Below are 23,047 nucleotides of genomic sequence, written 5' to 3'. Positions count from 1 at the left end.
GTCTGCAAGCAAAACCCCCTGAATTTATGTGGCTCTGCATGTCAGCTTTGGGCATGTTACTGCCGTAGTTGTTGCAGTGCTTTCAGGTACTCCCTAGTAATTCTGGAGGCCAGAGTTGTGCTTCTAAACACTGCGGGTTAATTAAAATGTGTATGCTTAGTGCTGCGTTGTCCGTGCATCCTCCATTTCCTCCGGCACTCTCTCCTGGTATTGTAATGCTGCCCCACAATGAGAGGATAGATGCTGCTAGCTCCAAAGATCAGGTAAATACCTGTATGTGGGGATAAGGGAAGAACGGCACTGCTGTTCTAGCATTGACAATTCACCAGGCAGATGAGCTTTCTGCTCCTCCAGCTGGAAACATTGCAGAAGCCACTGGCAGAGCGGCTAAAGTTTGGGAATGATGAACGTATGCTGTACTGGTGGAGAGGCCTTCAAAAATGTGTTACTCACCTTGTAGTATGTTCTTCGAGGTAAATGGATGAAGAAACCATTGGGTGGTCATTGACAGTGTTTCCTTGTACTTGCTCCCCTTCGGGAGCTGTGTGGCTGTAATTGTGAGCCTGGTGGTGGTCTAGCAGTGGCAGGAAGCGCGAGCCTTTCTCTTTGCACGTGAATTCCACAGCAGCCTTTGAATTGCCTCTGCAATACGGATCAATGAGTATGTGGAATCTCAGCAAGTTTTCAAATGTAATAAATAGTTCCTAAAATATTGTAGCATTTTCAAGATCATCTTAAAACAAATTCTGGCAATCAAGGCCGCTATTTTCTTTTGTCACGGGACTCCTCAGTTGAACAAAATTCTAGAAACTGCTGTCAGGTGACATTTCTAGTACTATTTTGAATCCACATAGCATATGTAACACGTTTAGTGGCTAAATATGGTAGCCGTCTGAGCACAGTGCTTGGGCTTCCACAAAGAAACGCTCTTCTAAAGACTCTGCTGCTGACGTTTTTGTTATGTCTTTGTCGGATGACTGATTTTTGGTTCGCTTAAGTAAAGGTGCGCTTTGAAGTGTCTAGACCATCACTGTTCTTGCTTAGAAATAAAAGTACTGTGTATGGCCCTATTTGTGATACTAGGGATATACAGACTGGCTAACGTTACCTTCCTGTTTTGATGGTTGATTATTTAAGAACACAAAATATAGTACAGACATGATGGTTTTGATACTTAGGTAGCAGAGACAAAATACCTGAGGACTTCCTCTTGTGCTGTTGTCTTCTGTATCTGTAAGTCTTGGAGTAATTTGTGACAAAGGTGAAATGTGATTTGGGTTTTTTTTTCTTTGCACTGAGTGTACAAGAGAGAACAGTTTATGTATACGAATAAATTTCCACATTCAGTAGACTATCCGAACATAATGTTTTGACAATCCGTTCTTATAATCTGTTTTTGCTGCTTTTTGCTGGGTACAAGTGCTTTATTTTAAATTCTGATCACCTTTCTTTCTTCTTCTAGAAGTCAAACTGAGCCAGTGAGTGAAACATCAAAAGCGGTATGTAAAATCACAGTCTCACCCTTTTTTCTTTTTTTACGTTTGGAAAAAGAGCAGCGTTTTTCTTCGGGTTTGAAAACACTGTCATTCGGCTGCTAAAATATAATTAACACAAGGAAATACTTGACTGGTGATGGTCTAGATCTTGATTTGCCACTTGGGTTGAATGCTATGCGTAACTACACATTTCAAAATAGTCCTTACAGTATAAAAATCACTATTTGGTGGTTTTTATTTTTCATCTTTATTTTAAGTACTTCACTGCTACGGTGTGAGGCATTCCACTGACCCTGGACCACTGGATCTGATGCCTTGATAAGCTGTTAGGATCAGCTAAATCTAGAAACAGATGAACTCTGGCTCTGTGTTCTGTGAAGAATGCAGCCTCTGATCCTCATGGAATAGTATCCAATCAACTTAAAATTGTAAATTTTTTGTATGTAGGTCTAAAAACACTACGTCTTAATCTGACACCTGTAATTCTGTCACCGAGTGGTTCGAATTCCTTTTTGGCCATGAATGCATGAATGCCTCGCATTGTGAGTTTGAGTTAGTTTACTGGCCCAGTGACCCAAGGAGTTAATTTTATGCATTTATGTAAACCATGTTTATAGTATTTCATCTAATTCAGTCGAGTTTTTATTTCTTGAAAAGGGTTATTTTTCTTGTTGTTTACTAGCATGTGCATAAACACAAATCACATGTTCCAAAAGCAGGTTAACGTTCTTTTCGCCTCGCGTCTTCCCTGGCGTGTCTGTGTCACGTTTCTAAGTAGCATCTCGCCATCCGCTAGCACAGATGTCTCCAAGAAAAGGAAAACTCCTGGAGTGGGAGGGAAGCCTCAGTGTTAGCTAGAACTACTTAAAGTAAATGAAAGACGAAGCAGAAACGTTCCCTTCTAGTTTGCTCTGCCTGGACCTGATTTGGGTTGTGGGTAGCCGTGGGGAGGGTGGAAGCCTTGCATCGCTCTTTACAAATCCTCTCTCTCTCTCTCCCTGTAAAAGCACTGCAGCCTCGGGTGCTTCTGGTGTTGGAGACACAATTAACTTTATTCTTAAAGCTAACTCACTCTTGGTTCAAAGCGTGGGCTTTTTGTTTTGGTTTGGTTTTTTAAATACCTGTATTTCTGCATGTATTTCAAAGACAAACCTGGATCTTAGTGTGGGAGGAATAAATCACCAAAAAGCTTGCCAATTACTGTTGAACAGTAAAGCAGCAAAATTAAAATTAGTCATGGTTTTTTTGAACAGGATGCACAAAAGGTTTTACTTTGAGTATTTCTTCCTTGTCTTGCTCTTCTATTAGCTGTCATTCTATACGTCCAAATTTGCGCTGCTGTCCTACTGTTACTACAGCCAAAGCAAGAAAGTGCCTCCGTTTGGGTTTAGTATTACTGTTTCGGTAACTGCGAGGATTTCTAGTAAGGGCTTGTCCTTAAAGGCTGCAGAAATGCAGCGCCAGGCCCATTGTTATAGCACCGTCAGGCACAACCGTGATCCTTCCTGGCTGAATGTTTAGTTCAGCCAAACAATCAGATTTTAGGAAACGGCTGTAATTTACACGTAACGTTCCAGCAGTGAGACTAGCCTTTTCCTCCTATTTTTGGTGCCCTTTCCCACGTGCTTCATGTTAGTTTCTGTCTAGTCTTGTGTTTGAAATGGGAGTTAATAAATTTATTGTCAGTTCTTGGTTTTTGAGGGTTGGGTTGGCTGGTTGGGTTTGGATTTTGTCCCCCCAGTTCTTCTGCAGTATTACCTTAGGGCTGTGTACAAGTTTCTTCTGCGTGATTGATTTGAGGGACTGGCAGGAAATACCTCAGTAGAAATTTAGAGGGGAAAAAAAGTCACGAGAATGTAGGATCATTGGAAGAGGAAGATGGCTGTTGGGCAAATGTACTAACTAGTACACGAATTATCTATCGCCTGCGTTTGATAACTGTTTAGTAGAAAGGAGTGCTATCGCCACCTTTAAGAAATCAGACTCTTGCCTGCAGGCCATATAATAACTGCTTCCTAAAAAAATGCAGGAACTACTTAATAGTTTATGAAGCGTTATGGTTCAGTTCCTGGTCAGTACAGGACTGTTTAATGCTAGACTCCAACAGAGCACCTTCCCACTCTCTGAAAAACTGCAAAACGGTGGTGATTGTGCCTGCCGTGAGAGAGCACGGGCCTGTTTTGCGCATGGGAAAAAGAGTGGTAGATGGAGCGTGAAGGTGTTGGCCCAAATCTGGGTGTGCGAAGAGCTGAGCCACACACGGAGTGGAGACGGGTGTTTATTTCGTGTCTGCGCAGCGGTGGGGGCTGGGGGGAGCTCCACAAAGCCAGCACAGCTTGGCTTACACATTGTAAGCTTTTATATTTTACGAAAAGCGACTCATTGGCGGACTAGACTAATTTCTCACACTTCCCAAACTGATTTGGGTAGTATGGCTTGCGGTCTAATAAAATACAAGAAATCAGTTTTCTGTTTCTGTAGACTGCTCCGTCCTGGTAAACACCTTTATTTCAATAAGCGGAGCAGTAAATTTTTTTCTAGACTAGGTGGTGTGTTACTTTTATGGCTGATGTTTTGGACTGGTGTTCTTATTTGGGTTTTGTGGGGTATGGTGAGTTTGGCATTTTTAAACGTAGTGACAGGAGAGGCAGAGTTCACGTTTCGGGGCTGATATGCCGGTGCTTTATTTTGACAGGCACCTGCTGTCTTCATCAAAGTGTAACCGTGTGCATTTCTAAATGTGAGACACGAACTGATTAATTTTCAAACTACACTGAAGTTTCCTGTAGTGCTGCTTCCTTCTTGAATAAACTTCAATATATTTTCTACATGCTTTTTAGCTGAAAACTGACAGCTCCCTTACCCCTTTGACTTTTAAGCAGTCGTGAGCATTTGAGAAGGGTCCCTCTCTGAGATATTCCGGAGCAGTAAGTTGATCTCAAACGGGTTTGGTAATTGTAGTTTCTTCTCATTAACCGCATTAACCACGCTCTTAAGCTGTCGTAGGTCTGGGCTTTGCTTTGAACAAATACAAATGCCGCTTTCAGTGACAGTCAGAGGCTATAGTGCAGGCTTTGGGACTACAGTAGAGGTTAGCTATTGCTGTGTTTTGATTGTAGAACTTGAATATGTGTTTCTTTTCTCGTGAACAGATTGGTGACTCTTCTGCATCTATTTCTGCGGCCCAGATTACTAAGGTATATGAATATTCTCGTCAAATACTTAAAAAAGCATTTTCTTTGTACTTTTACATCTTATACTGTCATCTGTATCTGGCTAGCACTTGTAATTTGAACAAGACTTTAATAAAATTTCTACTAATTTGAAGTATTAATTTTAACTTTAAAATGTGTGTATATTTTGATACCATCCTGTAAAGAGTAGTTCCCATTTTGGAAGATAGAAGGAGAGTACCTTATCAGCCTCAAGATGACGTTGTAGTATTGGTCTTCTTCAGGACACTGAGAAGAAGCGCTTTAGCTGTCTACCGTTTTTAATAAGTTTTGTTAATTTTGCATTGGAAACTAACACAGTTTTTAGGGAAGACTTGATTTGTCTGTAAGCTGTGGACATTTAAGGGGGGTTTTGAACAGCCAAAAGAGAAGCGTTTCTGTAACGTGGACAACTGCATCACTGTTTTTGAATTTCTAGTGATGGTAGTCAGAGAACCATTCTGTGAATGCTGCACAATTTCATAAATTGTAGTATATGTACAGTGGAGAGCGCAATCTAATTTGTTTGAACGCAGACTGTGTGAATTGTGAAAATGTGCCCAGTTGTTTATAAGTTGATACCAATGTGCCCGTGTGGCATAATAGCAGATGTGGCCCTCTGAAACTGTTGTAATGCCGTGTTTGGCTATGGAATCGCTTGCATTTTTGGCTCAATAACATGTGACTTTGGCCGGGAAAGCACTAGCGATGGCCCTTGGTGCACAGACGTAGTGCTGTGCAATGAAATTACTCGTCTTGAAAGAGCACAAAGATTAGAGGAGGCAGGGCCTAACGCAGAGGAGACAGTTCTTTCTTCTGAAAATAAAGGCCGGAATTCATTTCCAAGAAGGAGAGATCTCTTCCTGCTGGTAACTTCTTCCCTCTCATGTAAATGACATGTAAATGTCAGTGACTTCATAGATGTCGATCTGGATTACGTTACTCTTGAGAAAAAGCTGTGTATTTTGATCTTTTCTTCGTTCACGGTTTCAGCGTCACTGGCATAGCCGCCAGCCTGACCCGGATCGTCCGGGCGGGGGGGGCGGGGGGCTGTCGGGCGAGGGGGGGGATGTGGGGGGGCGAAAAAATAAGTTTTACCTTTTTTTCGTTCGTGATTTAAGCGCCCCTGGCAGAGCCGCCACCCTGACCCGGATCGGGTCGGGGGCGGGGGTGGGGGTGGGGCGTGGCGGTCCGCGGCTTCGCGCCCTGCGCGGGCGCGCGAGCACACCCCTGCCCGGCAGGCGGCAGCGGCGGGGAAGGGGTGCCGGTGCAGAGGCAGGCGAGAGCGGGCGGCGAGCACGGCGCAGAGGTGGGCCGGGGAGAGGGCGGCAGGCACGCGGTGCCTCTTTTCGGAGTAGGTTTTGGGTCGGTGAGGTGGGGGGGGGCGGTGTGTGTGCTGGGGGCGGGGGTGGGGTTCAGTGGGTTCTCCAGCCGCGGCAGGGGCGGGCAGGCGCGCAGCAGAGAGAGTGAGCGAGCCGAGCGGCTGAGAAAGGAAGGCGGGAGCGCCGGGGCACGGGCACGGCCAGGGGCGCGGCAGGGTAGAGACTCGGCAGCCGGGGTTAGATCCCCGCTCGCCACCGGGAATCCCTTAACCCGCCCGGGCACGGAGCCGGCAGGGACTCCGCTGGGTCCTAAAGTCTCCCGCCGTCCTTGCCGGGGTGGAGGACGGGGGGTGGGCGGCAAACCTGCACGAGGGCAGCGTGGGGAGGGGGCGGCCGGATTCGCAGTGAACCGGGTGGTGAATAGAGGCGGGGGAGCGGGGGGGAAGGGGGACGGCGGGGTGTGGCGGGGGGGGTGGGCGGTAATTCGGTGGCGGCAGCGGGGCTTGGGGGGAGACGCTCTGTCTGCGTCTGCGTCTGCCGCACGCGAGAGGTTCGGGCCCGTTGGAGGGGGTGGGGTGGATGTTGTGTGCACGTGTGCGTGCGGCGGCAGACGGGGCATTGGGGCTGGGGGAGAGGCCTGCTGGGGGGGGGGGGGGGGTGAGAGGCGAAAGGGGGGAATGGGAAGGGCCGGGGGAGATGGTGCGCCCGTGTGCAAGTGCCACGGTGTGCGCGCAGTTGGGGTGGGGCAGATGTGACCCAGGGCTGCCGCGATTGAGAGACGGGACGCTGCTTGATGCAAGCAAGATGTCAGTTCATTAGACGCGTTGGAAAGCTTTTTATACAGCTACTTAACAGTTACATAAATTACACAAATTCTGTCATTTCTGATTGGCTTAGCTCTAAATGTTTCATTACAATAATCCCTCCTACCTGCGGTTTCGCTACATGCTAGAAGCTACAGTTTTGGAATGTGCTAAAAGCTACAGTGATAACTTGTTGCCTACTCCCTACTTCTTCAAGGTTATTTATGTCAGACCTGCAAGGCCAGTTGTTCCCTGGCTCCTCAGATTTATTTGTCTCAGGTCTGCAAGGTCGGCATACCCTCGAATTTCTTGCATACTCGTACTTTTCTGCTAGCCGCCCTGTCGTGGTTTAGCCTCAGATGGCAACAAAGAACCATGTGCCGCTCGCACGTGCCTTCCTAATACAGGAAGGATCGTAAGAAAAGGCAAGACTCTTGGGTTGGGACAAAGGCAGTTTAACAGGACAGCAAAGGGAACAGGCAAACAACAACAACACGGATAGGGGAATATACAAACGCGATTACGGAACCGCCGCTCGCCGACCGGTCGGACCCGGGACGCCCCAGCCCGCTTTTAAGCAGCAACTTCCTGCCCCCTCCCCCGGCAGCTCAGGGTGGGCGTGGCTCACATGGCATGGAATACCAGGAAAAGTTAACCCTATCCCCACCGGAACCAGGACATTATCCACCCCTTATTCCATACCATCTATGCCATGCCCAGCAGGTTCCAATGAATTGCCACCCCTTTCCCCTGTTATATATATATATATATACACACACATATAATGCCCTTAGTTTATGGGTCATCCCTCCAAAGTGTCCGTTGAGTTCTTTTAATCCACGGCTTTGGGCTCCATTTGTTAGAACAGTCTCTCAGGGCAGGTGAGATGCTGGGTGGTGCTGGTCTGTTGCATGCTGTATTTTTCGGAGCTTGTGACTGGTGCACCTGGTGTGGCTCATGCACGCAGTCCGTGGGCTGAAGATGTAGATCTTGAGGAAACTGCTGGGCGCCAGCTGCTGAGATCAGTTCTGATCCCATCATCCCTGTGCCTTACTTGTAGTACAACTGATAGCAATTATAGCAATGAGGACATACAGTGACAGTGTTACTTAGCAATTAACAGCACACAATCTGATTCATTGGCTATTCTCGCCCAAAATCAGATCCCCATGAGGTACACATCGGACTTCCCCATCCTGCCGCATCACCCACCAAGTGCACCCAGGTCCTTGGGCAAAAGCAATCCCACGGATGGGTTTGCCTTTGCCTGAGGCAGGACTAACCCAGACTGTCTTCCCTGGCATATTCTTCATGTGCACTACGGGGACTTTATCCCCTTCTACAGTACGTGGAAGTTTTGATTGGGCAGGGCCAGCCCGATTGTTAGATCCCCTGGTGTTAACTAGCCAGGTAGCTTTTGCTAAATGAGTATCCCAGTGTTTGAAAGTCCCACCACCCATTGCTCTCAGTGTAGTTTTTAACAGTCCATTGTATCGTTCTATCTTCCCAGAGGCTGGTGCGTGACAGGGGATGTGATACACCCACTCGATACCATGCTCTTTGGCCCAGGTGTCTATGAGGCTGTTTCGGAAATGAGTCCCGTTGTCCGACTCAATTCTCTCTGGGGTACCATGTCGCCACAGGACTTGCTTTTCAAGGCCCAGGATAGTGTTCCGGGCAGTGGCATGGGGCACAGGGTATGTTTCCAGCCATCCAGTGGTTGCTTCCACCATTGTGAGCACATAGCGCTTGCCTTGACGGGTTTGTGGCAGTGTGATATAATCAATCTGCCAGGCCTCCCCATATTTGTATTTCAGCCATCGCCCTCCATACCAAAGAGGCTTCACACGCTTGGCTTGTTTGATCGCAGCGCATGTCTCACATTCATGGATGACCTGTGCAATAGTGTCCATGGTCAAGTCCACCCCTCGGTCACGAGCCCATCTATATGTCGCATCTCTCCCTTGATGGCCTGAGGAGTCATGGGCCCACCGAGCTATGAATAGTTCACCCTTACGTTGCCAGTCCAGATCCACTTGAGCCACTTCAATCCTAGCGGCCCGATCCACCTGCTGCTGGTTCTGATGTTCCTCCGTGGCCCGATTCTTCGGTACATGGGCATCTACATGGCGTACTTTCACAACCAGATTCTCTATCCGGGCAGCAATATCTTTCCACAGTTCAGCAGCCCAGATGGGTTTGCCTCTGCGCTGCCAGTTGCCCTGCTTCCACTGCTGTAACCACCCCCACAGAGCATTTGCCACCATCCATGAGTCAGTGTAGAGATAAAGTACTGGCCATTTTTCTCGCTCAGCAATGTCCAAAGCCAGCTGAATAGCCTTCACCTCTGCAAACTGGCTCGATTCACCCTGTCCCTCACTGGCTTCTGCAACCCGTCGTGTAGGACTCCACACAGCAGCCTTCCACTTTCGATGCTTTCCCACAATACGGCAGGACCCATCAGTGAACAGGGCATATTTCTTCTCATTTTCTGGCAGTTTATTTATATGGTGGGGCCTCTTCTGCACGCGTCACCTCCTCCTCTGGTGACATTCCAAAATCCTTGCCTTCTGGCCAGTCCATGATCACTTCCAGAATTCCTGGGCGACTGGGGTTTCCCATTCGAGTTCGCTGCGTGATCAGTGCAATCCACTTACTCCATGTAGCATCGGTTGCATGATGTGTGGTGGGGACCCTTTCTTTGAACATCCAACCCAGCACCGGCAGTCGAGGTGCTAAGAGGAGCTGTGCTTCTGTACCAACTACTTCTGAAGCAGCTCGAACCCCTTCATATGCTGCCAATATCTCTTTTTCTGTTGGAGTGTAGTGGGCTTCGGATCCTCTGTATCCCCGACTCCAAAACCCTAGGGGTCGACCTCGAGTCTCCCCTGGTGCTTTCTGCCAGAGGCTCCAGGTAGGGCCGTTCTCCCCGGCTGCGGTATAGAGCACATTTTTAACATCTTGTCCTGCCCGGACTGGCCCCAGGGCCACTGCATGGACTATTTCCTGTTTGATTTGTTCAAAAGCTTGTCGTTGCTCAGGACCCCATTTAAAATCATTCTTCTTCCGGGTTACTTGATACAGAGGGCTTACAATTTGACTGTAATCTGGGATATGCATTCTCCAGAAACCCACAATACCTAAGAAAGCCTGTGTTTCCTTTTTACTAGTTGGTGGAGACATAGCTGCTATTTTGTTGATCACATCCGTTGGAATCTGACGGCGTCCATCTTGCCATTTTGTTCCTAAAAACTGGATCTCCTGCGCAGGTCCCTTGACCTTACTTCGCTTTATAGCAAAACCAGCGTTCAGAAGGATTTGGACTATTTTACTCCCTTTCTCAAACACTTCTTCTGCTGTGTTTCCCCATACAATGATGTCATCAATGTACTGCAGATGTTCTGGAGCTTCACCCTGTTCCAGTGCAGTCTGGATCAGTCCATGGCAAATGGTGGGGCTGTGTTTCCACCCCTGGGGCAGTCGATTCCAGGTGTATTGGACGCCCCTCCAAGTGAAAGCAAACTGTGGCCTGCACTCTGCTGCCAAAGGGATTGAGAAGAATGCATTCGCTATATCAATCGTGGCATACCACTTGGCTGCCTTGGACTCCAGTTCGTACTGGAGTTCTAGCATGTCCGGCACGGCAGCACTCAGCGGTGGCGTGACTTCATTCAGACCACGATAGTCTACAGTTAGCCTCCACTCTCCATTAGATTTTCGCACCGGCCATATGGGACTGTTAAAGGGTGAGCGAGTCTTGCTGATCACTCCTTGAACCTCTAGTTGACGAATCAGCTCATGGATGGGAATCAGAGAGTCTCGGTTAGTGCGATACTGCCGCCGATGCACCGTTGTGGTAGCAATCGGCACCTGTTGTTCTTTGACCCTCAACAACCCCACAACAGAAGAATCCTCCGAGAGACCAGGCAAGGCAGACAACTGTTTAACTTCCTCTGTCTCCAAAGCAGCTATGCCAAAGGCCCAGCGGTACCCTTTTGGGTCCTTAAAATACCCTCTCCTGAGGTAATCTATACCAAGGATGCATGGAGCCTCTGGGCCAGTCACAATGGGATGCTTTTGCCACTCATTCCCAGTTAGGCTCACTTCTGCCTCCAGTACAGTCAACTCTTGGGATCCCCCTGTCACCCCAGAAATACAAATGGGTTCTGCCCCTCTATAGCTTGATGGTATTAAAGTACACTGCGCACCCGTGTCCACTAGAGCCTTATACTCCTGTGGGTCTGATGTGCCAGGCCATCGAATCCACACCGTCCAATAAACCCGGTTGTCCCTTTCCTCCACCTGGCCGGAGGCAGGGCCCCCCTAATACTCGTCATAGTATCCATTACTCACTTCTTGCATAAAGGACTTGGAAGTTCCTTCAAGAGGATCAGAAGCAAGATCAGGCCTTCTGCTTTGTCTGGGGAACGGCCCACTGGAAACTGGGGCGGCACTTTTCCTGGAGGGATCCCCTTTTGTGGTTGTCCTTCCTTGCAACTCCTGTACCCGTGTCCGCAGGATCGAAGTAGGTCGTCCATCCCACTTCCTCATGTCCTCTCCGTGGTCCCGCAGGTAGAACCACAGGGTGCCTCGTGGTGTGTACCCTCTGTACTCTCTCTCTTGAGTGGGGAAATGCCTGCTTCTAATAGCTGAGATGCTGGCCCGTGCAGGTGGGGAGTAGGACATATTCTCTTCAAGTTGCTGGACCTTCCGCGACAGTTTCTCCACAGCTGAGACAAGGGGGGAAGAGAGACTTTCTTCATATCGCCGGAGCCGGCCAGCTACCTCATCCACCGTTGGTCCCTCTTCACCTTTCCATTCCATTACTGCCAGGGAGTTGGCATATGACGATGGTGCGCTCCGTACAAACTTCCGCCACATGGGCCTTGTGCATCGCACCTCATCAGGGTCTGTGGGTAAGTCGGCATTGTCCAAGTCATAATAAATCATCTCCCGCACGGCTAATTCTCTCAGGTACTGGATACCTCTTTCCATGGTAGTCCACTTGCTTGGCTGACATACAACATCCTCACTGAAGGGGTACCTCTCCCTCACGCCTAACAGGAGTCGTTTCCAGAGGCTGAGGGCTTGGGTCTTTTTCCCAATCGCTTTGTCAATGCCGCCTTCCCTAGACAGGGATCCCAGCTGCCTGGCCTCCCTACCCTCTAATTCCAGGCTACTGGCCCCATTATCCCAGCACCGGAGCAGCCAGGTGACAATGTGCTCGCCTGAAAGTCGGCTGAAATCTTTTCGCATATCCCGCAGCTCACTCAAGGATAGGGATCGAGTAATTATCTCTGGTTCTGCTTCTTCCTCCTGCTCTCGTGATGGCCCTGGTTCATCATCATCTCTTACTAAGCGAACTGATTTCTTTGTGTACTTCTTCTTCTGTATGGGGGCAACTGATACCGGCACGGGTTGGTTCTCTGGTTCAGTGGCAGTGGCTACCACGGGGGTTGCAGTAGCCGCAGTGTCTGCCGCAGGGGTTGCACTAGCTGCAGTGTCTGCCGCAGGGGCTGCAGCAGCCGCAGTGTCTGCCGCAGGGGCTGCAGCAGCCGCAGGGGCCGCCGCAGGGGCTGCAGCAGCCGCAGGGGCCGCCGGTCTGGTTTCCATCTCTTCCCCTTGAGGGTGCTGCATAATTCTGAGCAGTGCCTGGTAGATACTGGCCAGGGCCCAGCACAGCGCGGTGAGTTGTGCCTCTCTAGAATAGCCACAACATTTTCCCTTCAAATATTCTACCACTTTATCAGGGTCCTGTAATTGTTCAGGGGTGAAGTCCCAGACCATTGGAGGCGAGTAGTTCTCTAGGTACCTGCCCATGCTCTCCCACATGCCATGCCACCCCTGACTATCCAGCCTCGGAGCAGATCTCCGGGTGGTAGTCTTAAATAGTCGCTTAACCCTAAACAAGACCTGGAACGTATTCAGGAGACATAGCACTAGGAACACACTAGTTTGAGTATCCCAAGGATATTCAAGATTCTCAAAAGCTGTCATACCTGACCCGAAGGAGAAAAGGGAGGCAAAAGGGCTGGGGAAACTATTGACAAATTCTGAGAGACGGTGTCCAATGTACGGACAGGACAACAAAACCACATAAACACCCCAAAATAACCGTCTGAACAGTGATGTTATCATATCATAAACAGATATCGCACAGGACAGCAGAATGATAATCCTCATCCCTCTTCCAGACACGGTAAACAGCATCGCAGGGAGTACATAAGCCATATAGGAATTTATGTAACACAGCCATGAGAACAAACCAAGCAACATGATGACCAGTGACTACTTACCTAATAAAATAAATGCATACAAAAAAAAAAACCAAAACCGTTTTTTCCACGTTCTAGTTGGATTCTGTCGTTATGTCAACCCTTCAAGCCCCACGTTGGGCGCCAAAAAGGACTGTCGTGGTTTAGCCTCAGATGGCAACAAAGAACCACGTGCCGCTCGCACGTGCCTTCCTAATACAGGAAGGATCGTAAGAAAAGGCAAGACTCTTGGGTTGGGACAAAGGCAGTTTAACAGGACAGCAAAGGGAACAGGCAAACAACAACAACACGGAGAGGGGAATATACAAACGCGATTACGGAACCGCCGCTCCCCGCCGCTCGCCGACCGGTCGGACCCGGGACGCCCCAGCCCGCTTTTAAGCAGCAACTTCCTGCCCCCTCCCCCGGCAGCTCAGGGTGGGCGTGGCTCACATGGCATGGAATACCAGGAAAAGTTAACCCTATCCCCACCGGAACCAGGACACGCCCCCAACATCTCCCCCTTTTTTGTTTCTTTAAAGGCAGAACTGAGGCGCGGGTTTAAAGGTCATCATACTCAGTGAGCTGGACAGAACTAACACTAGTGTAAATCTTCGGAATATCGCCGTTTTGAATAAACCATGTATGTCGAACAACTTTAGTCACCATAGACCTAACACAGGAAAGAGCGCAGCTTAGAATCAAAAGGCCTACCAATATAATAACTAATATGAGTACAGCAGATTGTACCAGGCTCCTAAGCCAGCCCTTTAGCCCAAACCAATCACCCAAAGTACCCAATCCGAAGAAGTCCGTATCAGATTGCACCTTTTGTGAATGCGCAAGGAGTTGTGTAATTTGCTTATGTATCGAAGAAGAGTGGTCCTCTAAGTCCATGCAGCACATTCCGTCAAAATCCTCACAGCCATGTCCATGGGCTAGTAGCAAGAAGTCAATAGCGGCTCCGTTTTGCAGGACTGCATGTTGTACTGTAGACAAGTCTTCAGCCATCTCAGATAGTATGTGGCTGGTAGGATTTCCTTGCTTAACAACCCAACAGGCAATTGCATCTAAGTTTCTGTGGGCTCTCGCTGCTGCCACCCCAGGGGTAAATAGCGAGGCGAAAAAAACCTCCCAGCGATTCCATAGCTTAACATTATCGTCACAGGTATTTTCTAATGCTTGTATTGTGTCACGAGTAAAACGTAACCGCTGTTTTGGGCTTGGATGATAGTGAGGAGTGCCAAGACTAAGCTGTCCAATAGTACACGGGCCTCCTCTAGGGTTAGAAGGGATCCCAGACCAAGCTCTATTTCTGCAAATAAAAAGAACCCCAAGGGGAGCCGCCTAGGGAGCATGGTACCGGGGGCTGAGTGAGTGGCATCTCAAGCAATGCTCAAACACCATTGTTGTTGCCAGAGGGTAGCATTACCAATAGGTGAGATGACGGTCGGTGGAGAATCCTTTACTAAGGGCCCCTGACCATGACCTAAGGCCAATAAACAAACAATGAGAAATATTAAGAGAATCTACTAAGTCAATTTCCTGCGGCTGGGGCCCTATTGGTAATTTATCATCCCAATTATCGTATTTTTCAAAAAGGTCCTTAAGATTTTTCCATGAAAAAGGAAGCCTTCCAGAAATATTGTACTGCTTCCGTAAGGTTGTCATAGAGTTATTAAACAGTAAAAAGGTCGAGTTATTCAGTGGTACCCCTACTAAGCAGGTGATGAAGGGCGAGCTGGGCGTAGCAAGACTGGCACAAAAGCTAGTTGTATTGAGCGACCTGGACAGAGTAACCCAGACATTTTGACGGGGGTCAAAAAGGTGAGGGTGGTACCCTGGCAAAGGATTGGCATGTGTCCAGGCTGCACATATACAAAAAAGTGTTAACAGGATCATAATGTTTGACGGACTCTTCCCCCCACCCCTTTTTTTTTTTTTTTTTTTTTGCAATGCTAAATTCTTACAATGCTAACTTCATATATTAGGCAACTGTCACACCATCTATTGGCCAATGTTAACCATCGCTACCATCTCTTACCACAGCGATAGCAGTCGCATAAAACCTAAGGGTCACAATTACCACAGGCGACGCAATGAATATGTTCTACTGGAGTCTCTGCTCTATTGTCCATAAAAGCACTGCATCAGTCCTCCGAATGTTCTTTGGTATGCCGTTCAGGGGAATGATCTAGCTGTGGATTGGTGTTGTGGCCATCCGATTGTGGTAGGGGTTCACGGAAAGGTCGCACGCTCTTCGCTGGGATCCACCTGGGGCCTCGTTCTGTGGAAACACAAGCATAGCCTCTGCCCCATGTGACAAGGGGGTATGGCCCCAAGACCTTACCTGTCTCAGGGTCGCGGATCAGGACTGGAGCTTTTACGCTGGCTTCGAAAGAAGTGTTTGTGTTAAAGTGGCGAACGATCGGAGGGTTGTTATCTATTAAAGAACAATTTAAATAGTTAAAAACATACAGGGCTTTCTGTAGACGTTCTTCAGGGGTGGCTGTCCCTACTCCCCCTTTCTGTTGTTGTAACAAGCGCTTTAAAGACTGATGAGAGCGTTCAATCAGGGACTGGCCCGTAGGGGAATGTGGGATCCCAGTGATGTGAGTGATCCCCCAAGAGATAAAAAAAGTTTTAAGTGCAGCTGAGATATAAGCAGGGCCATTGTCTGTTTTGATTTGTGCAGGGATGCCTAAGGTAGCAAAAGCACGCAGCAGATGCCTGCGAACATCTTTTGCCGCCTCCCCCACATGGCAGGAGGCAAATAGAGCCCCTGAAAAGGTGTCAATAGAGGAATGGACGTATTTTAATCTCCCAAATTCTGGATAGTGTGTGACATCCGTCTGCCATAATTGCAGGCTTTGTAAGCCTCTGGGATTAACCCCACCTGGTGCCGTAGGAAAAGAATGTTTTTGACAATCAGGGCAGACAGCGATAATGTTCGCCGCTTGCTGAGAAGTGAGGCCAAACTGACGTTTGAGGCCCCCTGCATTCTGATGGAAAAAGGAATGACTAAGCTTAGCTTGTGCAATACGGTCAGGTAAAGCTTGTACCGGCAGAGTGAGCATATCGGCCTGTCGATTGCCTTCTGCAATAAACCCAGGTAAAGAGGTGTGCGATCTAACATGTAAAATAAAATAGGGATGTGTTCGAGAGGTTAAAAGGAAAACAAGTTCCTGCAACAAAGCAAACAAATCAGCATGCGAAGTATGACGCAGCACCGAGGCCTCTGCCCGTTCGACGACGCCTGCAACATAAGCAGAATCAGTAATAAGATTCAGTGGTTTAGACCACTTACGAAAAGCTCGAACAACAGCGGCAAGCTCTACGATTTGAGGGGACCCGGAGACTGTCTCAACGTCTGACTCCCATTGTTGAGAGCGGTCATCCCACCAGACAATCACCGACTTGTGTGTTTTTCCAGACCCATCGGTGAACACAGTAAGGCCTTGGAGGGGCTGGTGACATCTCTTTGGTATGGATATTAAGTTAAAATGAGCATGTAGAAGCTTGTGGGACGGAGGATGTGAGGTTAGTTGACCCGTATAATCTGTTAAGGCAAACACGAAAGCATCAGACTGTTGGAATAACCATTGTAGGTACATATTAGTTACAGGTAAACAGATAGAAGCAAAGTCCATCCCTGACAGGGCAAGCAAGCGCTGCCGTGCTTTAATTATCAAGGAAGCAAACATTTCATGTTGTGTCCAAATTGTTTTAGTGGGCTGGTTGGGTAAAAAGACCCACTCAATGATTAATAAGGGATCAGGGTTGTTAGGGTCCCATTGAAAAATCAAAGCATATGGCTGACGTGCAGGGTTCAAAATAATTAAATTGAAGGGCAATTCAGGCGCACAGCGGTGTGCTTGCCGTAAGGCGATGGCTTTCGCTACTTTTTGTAATGAGGCAGCGGCTTCAGGACCAAGTCGACGAGGGGAGCGTAAATCGGAATCTCCCTTGAGGAGTTCAAACAAAGGGCTTAAGTCTGAATTGGAGATTCCTAGCAAGGGTCGGACCCAAGTAATGGTCCCTAATAATTTTTGAACATCGTGCAAATTTTTAATGTCGGCCTGTATATGCACAGGTTGGGGAACTATCGTCTGGGTCCTGATGCGCCAACCCAAGTAGGTCCAAGGGGGCATTTTCTGGACTTTTTCGGGCGCAATACAGAGGCCTGCCGAATTGACAGCGGCCGTGACAAGGGCTACGGCCTTTTCCATGAGCTCAAGGTGAGGCGCAGCCATCAAGATATCATCCATATAATGATATAACAGAACTTGAGGCAACGCAACCCTGACAGGGCTAAGTACCTTAGCGACATACCATTGACAAATTGTCGGGCTATTTTTCATTCCCTGTGGCAGTACAACCCACTGATATCGTTGCACAGGGGCTTGCATATTGACACTTGGGACTGAAAAAGCAAATTTGGCAGCGTCATCAGGGTGTAGTGGAATGTTAAAAAAGCAATCCTTAAGGTCAATAACGGTGAGATGCCAATTGCGGGGGATCATAGTTGGAGAAGGGAGCCCTGGCTGCAGAGCTCCCATATCTACCATAGCATCATTGATTTTTCTGAGATCATGGAGCAGGCGCCACTTGCCAGATTGCTTCTTAATAACAAAGACAGGTGAATTCCAAGGACTAGTAGTAGGTACTATATGTCCTTTTGCTAATTGTTCCGTAACCAGTTCTTGGAGAGCGCGAAGCTTTTCGAGTGGTAGGGGCCATTGATCTACCCAAATGGGTGTCTGAGTTTTCCAAGTCAGTTTCAGGGTGTCGCGCACCTCAATGGCCCCCCCTAAAAATGCGACTGAATGGAAGTTCCCCATTGTGATAGCACATCACGTCCCCATAAGACCATAGGAACAGGCAGCACAAAAGGCTTGACGGAAGCCACTCGTCCTTCTGGGCCTTTGATTTGGATCAATTCCGAGGATTGGTGGCTTCTACCAACTCCTCCGATTCCGGCTAGTGCCTGAGGCACAGCTGCCAAAGGCCATTGTGGAGGCCACTTCACCTGTGAAATTACGGTAACATCGGCCCCTGTGTCAATAATCCCATTTAGGATTACTTGCTGAGTGCCGTGAATAAGAGTACATTGACAAAGTGGTCGCTTCTGGGAAATGGACTGTACCCAGAGAATCTGTGGATCCCCAGTAGATCCAAAACCTCCTTGTCTTTGCTGCGGAGGTGGGTGAGGCGAAAGAGAGCTTGCGTTCTGCGGGATCAGTAGTAATTGTGCAATGCGGCTTCCTTTGGGTACTGTGCAAGGGGGAAATGGGGTCCAGGCCATGATTTTAATTTCCCCAACGGTATCCGCATCAATTACTCCAGGCAATACAAAAAGTCCGGCTAAGGTAACTGATGATCTCCCTAATAGTAGCCCTTGTGTTTTCGGGGATAAAGGACCTGAAACATTAGTTGCTAATAAATGAACAGAGGAATCAAGCAACGTTACTGCGTGTGAGGTTGCCAGGTCCAATCCGGCGCTACCGGCTGTTGCTGGGCGAAGACTTGTGGCGAGGTCACACCCATCTGCATGGCTCGATCCACCGGTGACGATACTTGTGTCTGTGCGCGTCGCTGCCCCGCGCTCCGCAAGCGGTTTCCCTGTATCGGCTGCCCTTGAAAATTATACTTAGAACGACATTGATTAGCATAATGACGCCCCTTCCTGCATCGGGGACAGATCCCAGGGGCTTGGGCTTTAGCCCCCCATTAGAAGCGAGACAATTTCGTTTGATATGGCCTGGTTTACCACAACCGTAACAATTTCCTCCCCCAGACATGCCTCTCATAGCTGCGAAAGCAGCTGCCATCGCTTCAAATTTATGGTCCACAGTACCGATACGATTACAAGCCTCTACCATTTCAACCAAAGTCGGAGCTGGGTTAGGGAGAGATTTAAGGAATTTTTTACAGTCGGCGTTAGCATTTTCAACTGCTAATTTTAATAGCAAAATTTCTCGAGCTTCGGTATTATCTATTTGGCGTTCTAAAGCTTGCTTAAGTCTATCAATGAATTGCATGTACGGCTCCCGAGGTTCCTGCGTAATAGAGGTGAATGCCTTTTGAGGTTTACTGGAATCGGGTATTTTAAGTAAAGCCTTTTTTGCTTCTTCGCGGATCGCTTCCAGGGCCTCTCGTGGACAATCTCGAGCCTGTGCCGCTGGATTAGAGTGCTGACCCGTACCCATAAGGTGCTCCATGGTCAGTGCGGCAAGAGCAGCATTATTATGACCCACGTAGCTGGTGAGGAGAGTTTGAAGGCCCCCCCTCCAGTGCGACTCCCACAGGGAATACTGGGAAGGGGTTAATAACAATTGCGCTAGCGATTTTAAATCATGGGGAGTCATAACATACGTATCAAAGACAGAAGACAGCAGGCTCGCAAAATATGGGGAAGAGAGCCCATGTTCTGTGACGGTACGGCGCAGCTCTTTAATCACCGGGAAGGACAAAGCCTTCCACTGCACTCCCCGGCCTTGATAAATAACAGGGGCGACTATCGTTCGCGCTATTTCCAAGTCACCTTCTTTTAAAGCTTGACGTCTAATATTCGCCCACGTATCATGAGGGTCAGGGGGGGTACAAGTCAGGCTCTTTATCAGGATCAACGGGCCCCGGGTCAAGCGGATCTTCCTCAGGAGGGTAGCCTGCGGCACAGACCTTTAAGGGTCCGGGCGACTTAGCACGTCGCGGAGGTAGCGGAGGGGGAAGCAAAGGCGGAGCTGATGAAGGTTCCCCCTTAGTATCTGGAGAGTCTTTATGGCCCTTTTTCTGTGCCTTAATAGCCTCAAAGATTATTTCTCCACCACGGAAGCAAACGCTGAGCCTCGGCATTCCCTGACGTCGCTAAGTCCCACAACTTTACCCCCACATCGTCCCAAAGTTCCCGTGTAAAAATACTGGAGGCCGTAACAGTGGGGATCTTCATTTGTACCCACTTAAGCATAATCTTTAAGTCCTGCCCGGAAATATCTTTTTTATGTTTCCGGAGGAGCGTTTTCATAACTTTATATACATCTCTCTCTGCGGGGGACATCTGATTCCCCATGTTTCCCACAGCTCACCTCTTAAATCCAGAGGGATTCCTGGCCAGTTCCTGCTTCCTTTCAGCAGCTCATTCAAAGTTCCGTGGGACTCGCAGCAAGCCGCTCAGCTAGGCGGTTCACCACCCCATCACGTCGGGGTCACCAATTTGCCGCGATTGAGAGACGGGACGCTGCTTGATGCAAGCAAGATGTCAGTTCATTAGACGCGTTGGAAGGCTTTTTATACAGCTACTTAACAGTTACATAAATTACACAAATTCTATCATTTCTGATTGGCTTAGCTCTAAATGTTTCATTACAATAATCCCTCCTACCTGCGGTTTCGCTACATGCTAGAAGCTACAGTTTTGGAATGTGCTAAAAGCTACAGTGATAACTTGTTGCCTACTCCCTACTTCTTCAAGGTTATTTATCTCAGACCTGCAAGGCCAGTTGTTCCCTGGCTCCTCAGATTTATTTGTCTCAGGTCTGCAAGGTCGGCATACCCTCGAATTTCTTGCATACTCGTACTTTTCTGCTAGCCGCCCCCAACACAGGGCTTTCTCATTTCTAAAATAAATACTCACTTACTCAACCCCAAAATACTCAGTACATCTCCAAAAAGAAGAACAAACACTGCAGGGATGAATGCGGCACGTTGAGGGCCTGGATCCCAGCATGCCGTCTTTTGTGCAGGTTTGAACGGTTTTTTAACCACCACACCCCCCGCCCAACTTCCAGACATTTTGGGGCCGTGAGCCGCCTCTTTTGGGGGAACTCCGTGTAACCCCCACATGCCCCCCTCGCCTGCTCCTCCCCCGTGGGGGCCGGGGGATGGAGAGCCGGGGAGAGAAGAGGTGGGCGGAGGGGGAATGGCGGGGGCGGCTGAGCCGGCAGGACCTGCCCATCCCAGCCACCGCCGTCTCGCCCAAGCAGGCCTTCGCCGCCAGCCAGAGCGGCCTGGAGTATCGGCGAGCCGTCCTGGCGCCAGAGAACCTGGACCAAACACTCTTCTTGCACCAAAACTTGCATTTTTTAGAATCAATCAGGAACAGCAATGAGGCGCGGAGCAGGAATCTCCATGCCCAGCCATTCCGGGGGTCGGCGGGGGTTTAAATCCAGACCCGTGGCAGGGATTTGGGACGCCAACTATTTTGCCAAATTCCTGCGGTTTCGGCATCTCTTTGGCAGCGAGGAGGCGTGAACACGCCGCTGCCTCCTGGCACTCGCTCTCTCACCCTGCCTCCGGAGCCAAACTGCTCAAAACTCATCCCTTTCTATGGAATTAGAAAATCACTCAGCGCTGCAACTTCCCACCTCCTTTTCTTTTTTGAAAAGGAAACAGCCCCCAGGGTTTTTTGGTTAAAAACTCCCAGTCCTCCCAGCTGGCAGGGCTGCCGCTGACTCCAGCCTCACTGGGAGGCCCGTCTTCGATTTCGGGAGGCAGCCGGTTTCCCTTTGGAATCGTTAAGGGCTAGAGAAAAACGTTACTCTGAGGTCTATTTTTAAAAATACAAGCCTTGAGAAGCCAAAGGAGAACGTTCCCACCCGCCTTCTGCTTTGGGGAGTTTGTGGAGGCCCAGACCTGAGCATTGGGCCTTTCAAGAGAAAAACGGAACCAAACTATAGATTTTTTTTTTTTCTACTGGACGTGAATATTCTACAAAAATTAAACAAAGTCATTCATGAATTTGGTGGCCCGGAAACAAAAAAAATCAGCCTTTTTTATACTGTCAGTAGAGACAAGACACCTTTCTTCCCATTTCCTTCCTTCAACTAATCGAACCCTCCATGCTCCCTCCCAACCGCCACGTTAATTTATGCAAATAAGCACCAATTAATAAAATAAACACGCAACGGGTGCTTTACATATGATCGAGACACCTCATGGCCACCCAACAGCTTTAACCACCCCAATTCTGCTGCCCCAGAACCAGAGGAACGAGTTTTAAATCATTGAATTATCGCGCAAAGAGCTAGAGCGGGGCAAGAACTTTAAAACTGATGAACCAAATTTAATAAGTAAACAAAAAACCACACGTGAAAACTAACCTTATCTCTATCAAAAGGGTGCTGCAGTCCACATCTTAAACGCTGCACACGACCATCAGGGAAAAACGTTGTTAGACATGATGAACGTTTTGGGGCGATTTCCCCTATTCCCTCTCTTTTTAGAGCGGGGGCGACAGCGTGTTCTCGAATCCTCAAAGCCCAGCCGCTGCCCAGGTGCCGAGAAAAAGGTGGGGTTTTTTAAGAGAAACGGTAAAAACTGGCCTCGTGGTTGGTTTGGTGTCAGTTCCCGGGTGTTATGGGAGGAGGTCAGCGGAATGCGGGGGGTTTGTGGCTTCGCCACCCTTTAAAAACGCTCCCGGGGACCTTTTAAACATCTTGTGGGCGATGGAGTCTCATGTGGGCGTTTCGCCCCTGGATCTTCTCAAACACCCTGAAAGTTAGAAAAGAAAGGGATTTTTAAGTCTTTTCTTTTTTTTTTTAAATTTGTTAGACCAAGCTTCGTTATTCCTACTTTTGGGAACTCTTATGCTTTGCTGCATAGTTTGACAGAATTTTGGACGTTGGTGGTTGAACAAGGCAGATCGTGGGGGATTAAAATATTAGAATTAATTGTGCGATCGCTTAAAACGAGGTTGAATTGAAACTCGAGGCATTTTGCTTGGCGTGAGTGAGTGGAGTGGGGAAGCCTCAGGCTGCAAATCCCTACGAAACTTGAGGGTTTTTTGGTCAAAAGGGAGAAACGCTGTGATTCTTGCACAAGGAGGGTCCTTTCTGAACCTCAGGGCTCGGTGGAGGGCCTCCCCGACTCTGAAAACACTGATTTTTTGGGGTTGAAAGCCAAATAAAACCGCCAAGCGGCCCCAGGGCAAGGGGAATCCTCAAGCTGCCCTCCCCCTCTGCC

The 23,047-nt window shown here is 48.6% G+C and overlaps 2 pseudogenes; both read left to right on the top strand.

Annotated features, from left to right (window-relative positions):
* LOC141736967 (endoplasmic reticulum chaperone BiP pseudogene) overlaps positions 1 to 23,047 on the top strand; it is a 110,968-nt pseudogene that overhangs the window by 18,047 nt on the left and 69,874 nt on the right.
* The window catches only part of LOC141736960 (endoplasmic reticulum chaperone BiP pseudogene), a 26,924-nt pseudogene continuing 9,843 nt past the window's right edge, over positions 5,967 to 23,047 (top strand).

This window comes from Larus michahellis, unplaced genomic scaffold (genome assembly GCF_964199755.1).
Source record: "Larus michahellis unplaced genomic scaffold, bLarMic1.1 SCAFFOLD_78, whole genome shotgun sequence".
Taxonomy (NCBI): domain Eukaryota; kingdom Metazoa; phylum Chordata; class Aves; order Charadriiformes; family Laridae; genus Larus; species Larus michahellis.
This window is presented reverse-complemented; position numbering and strand designations above follow the sequence as displayed.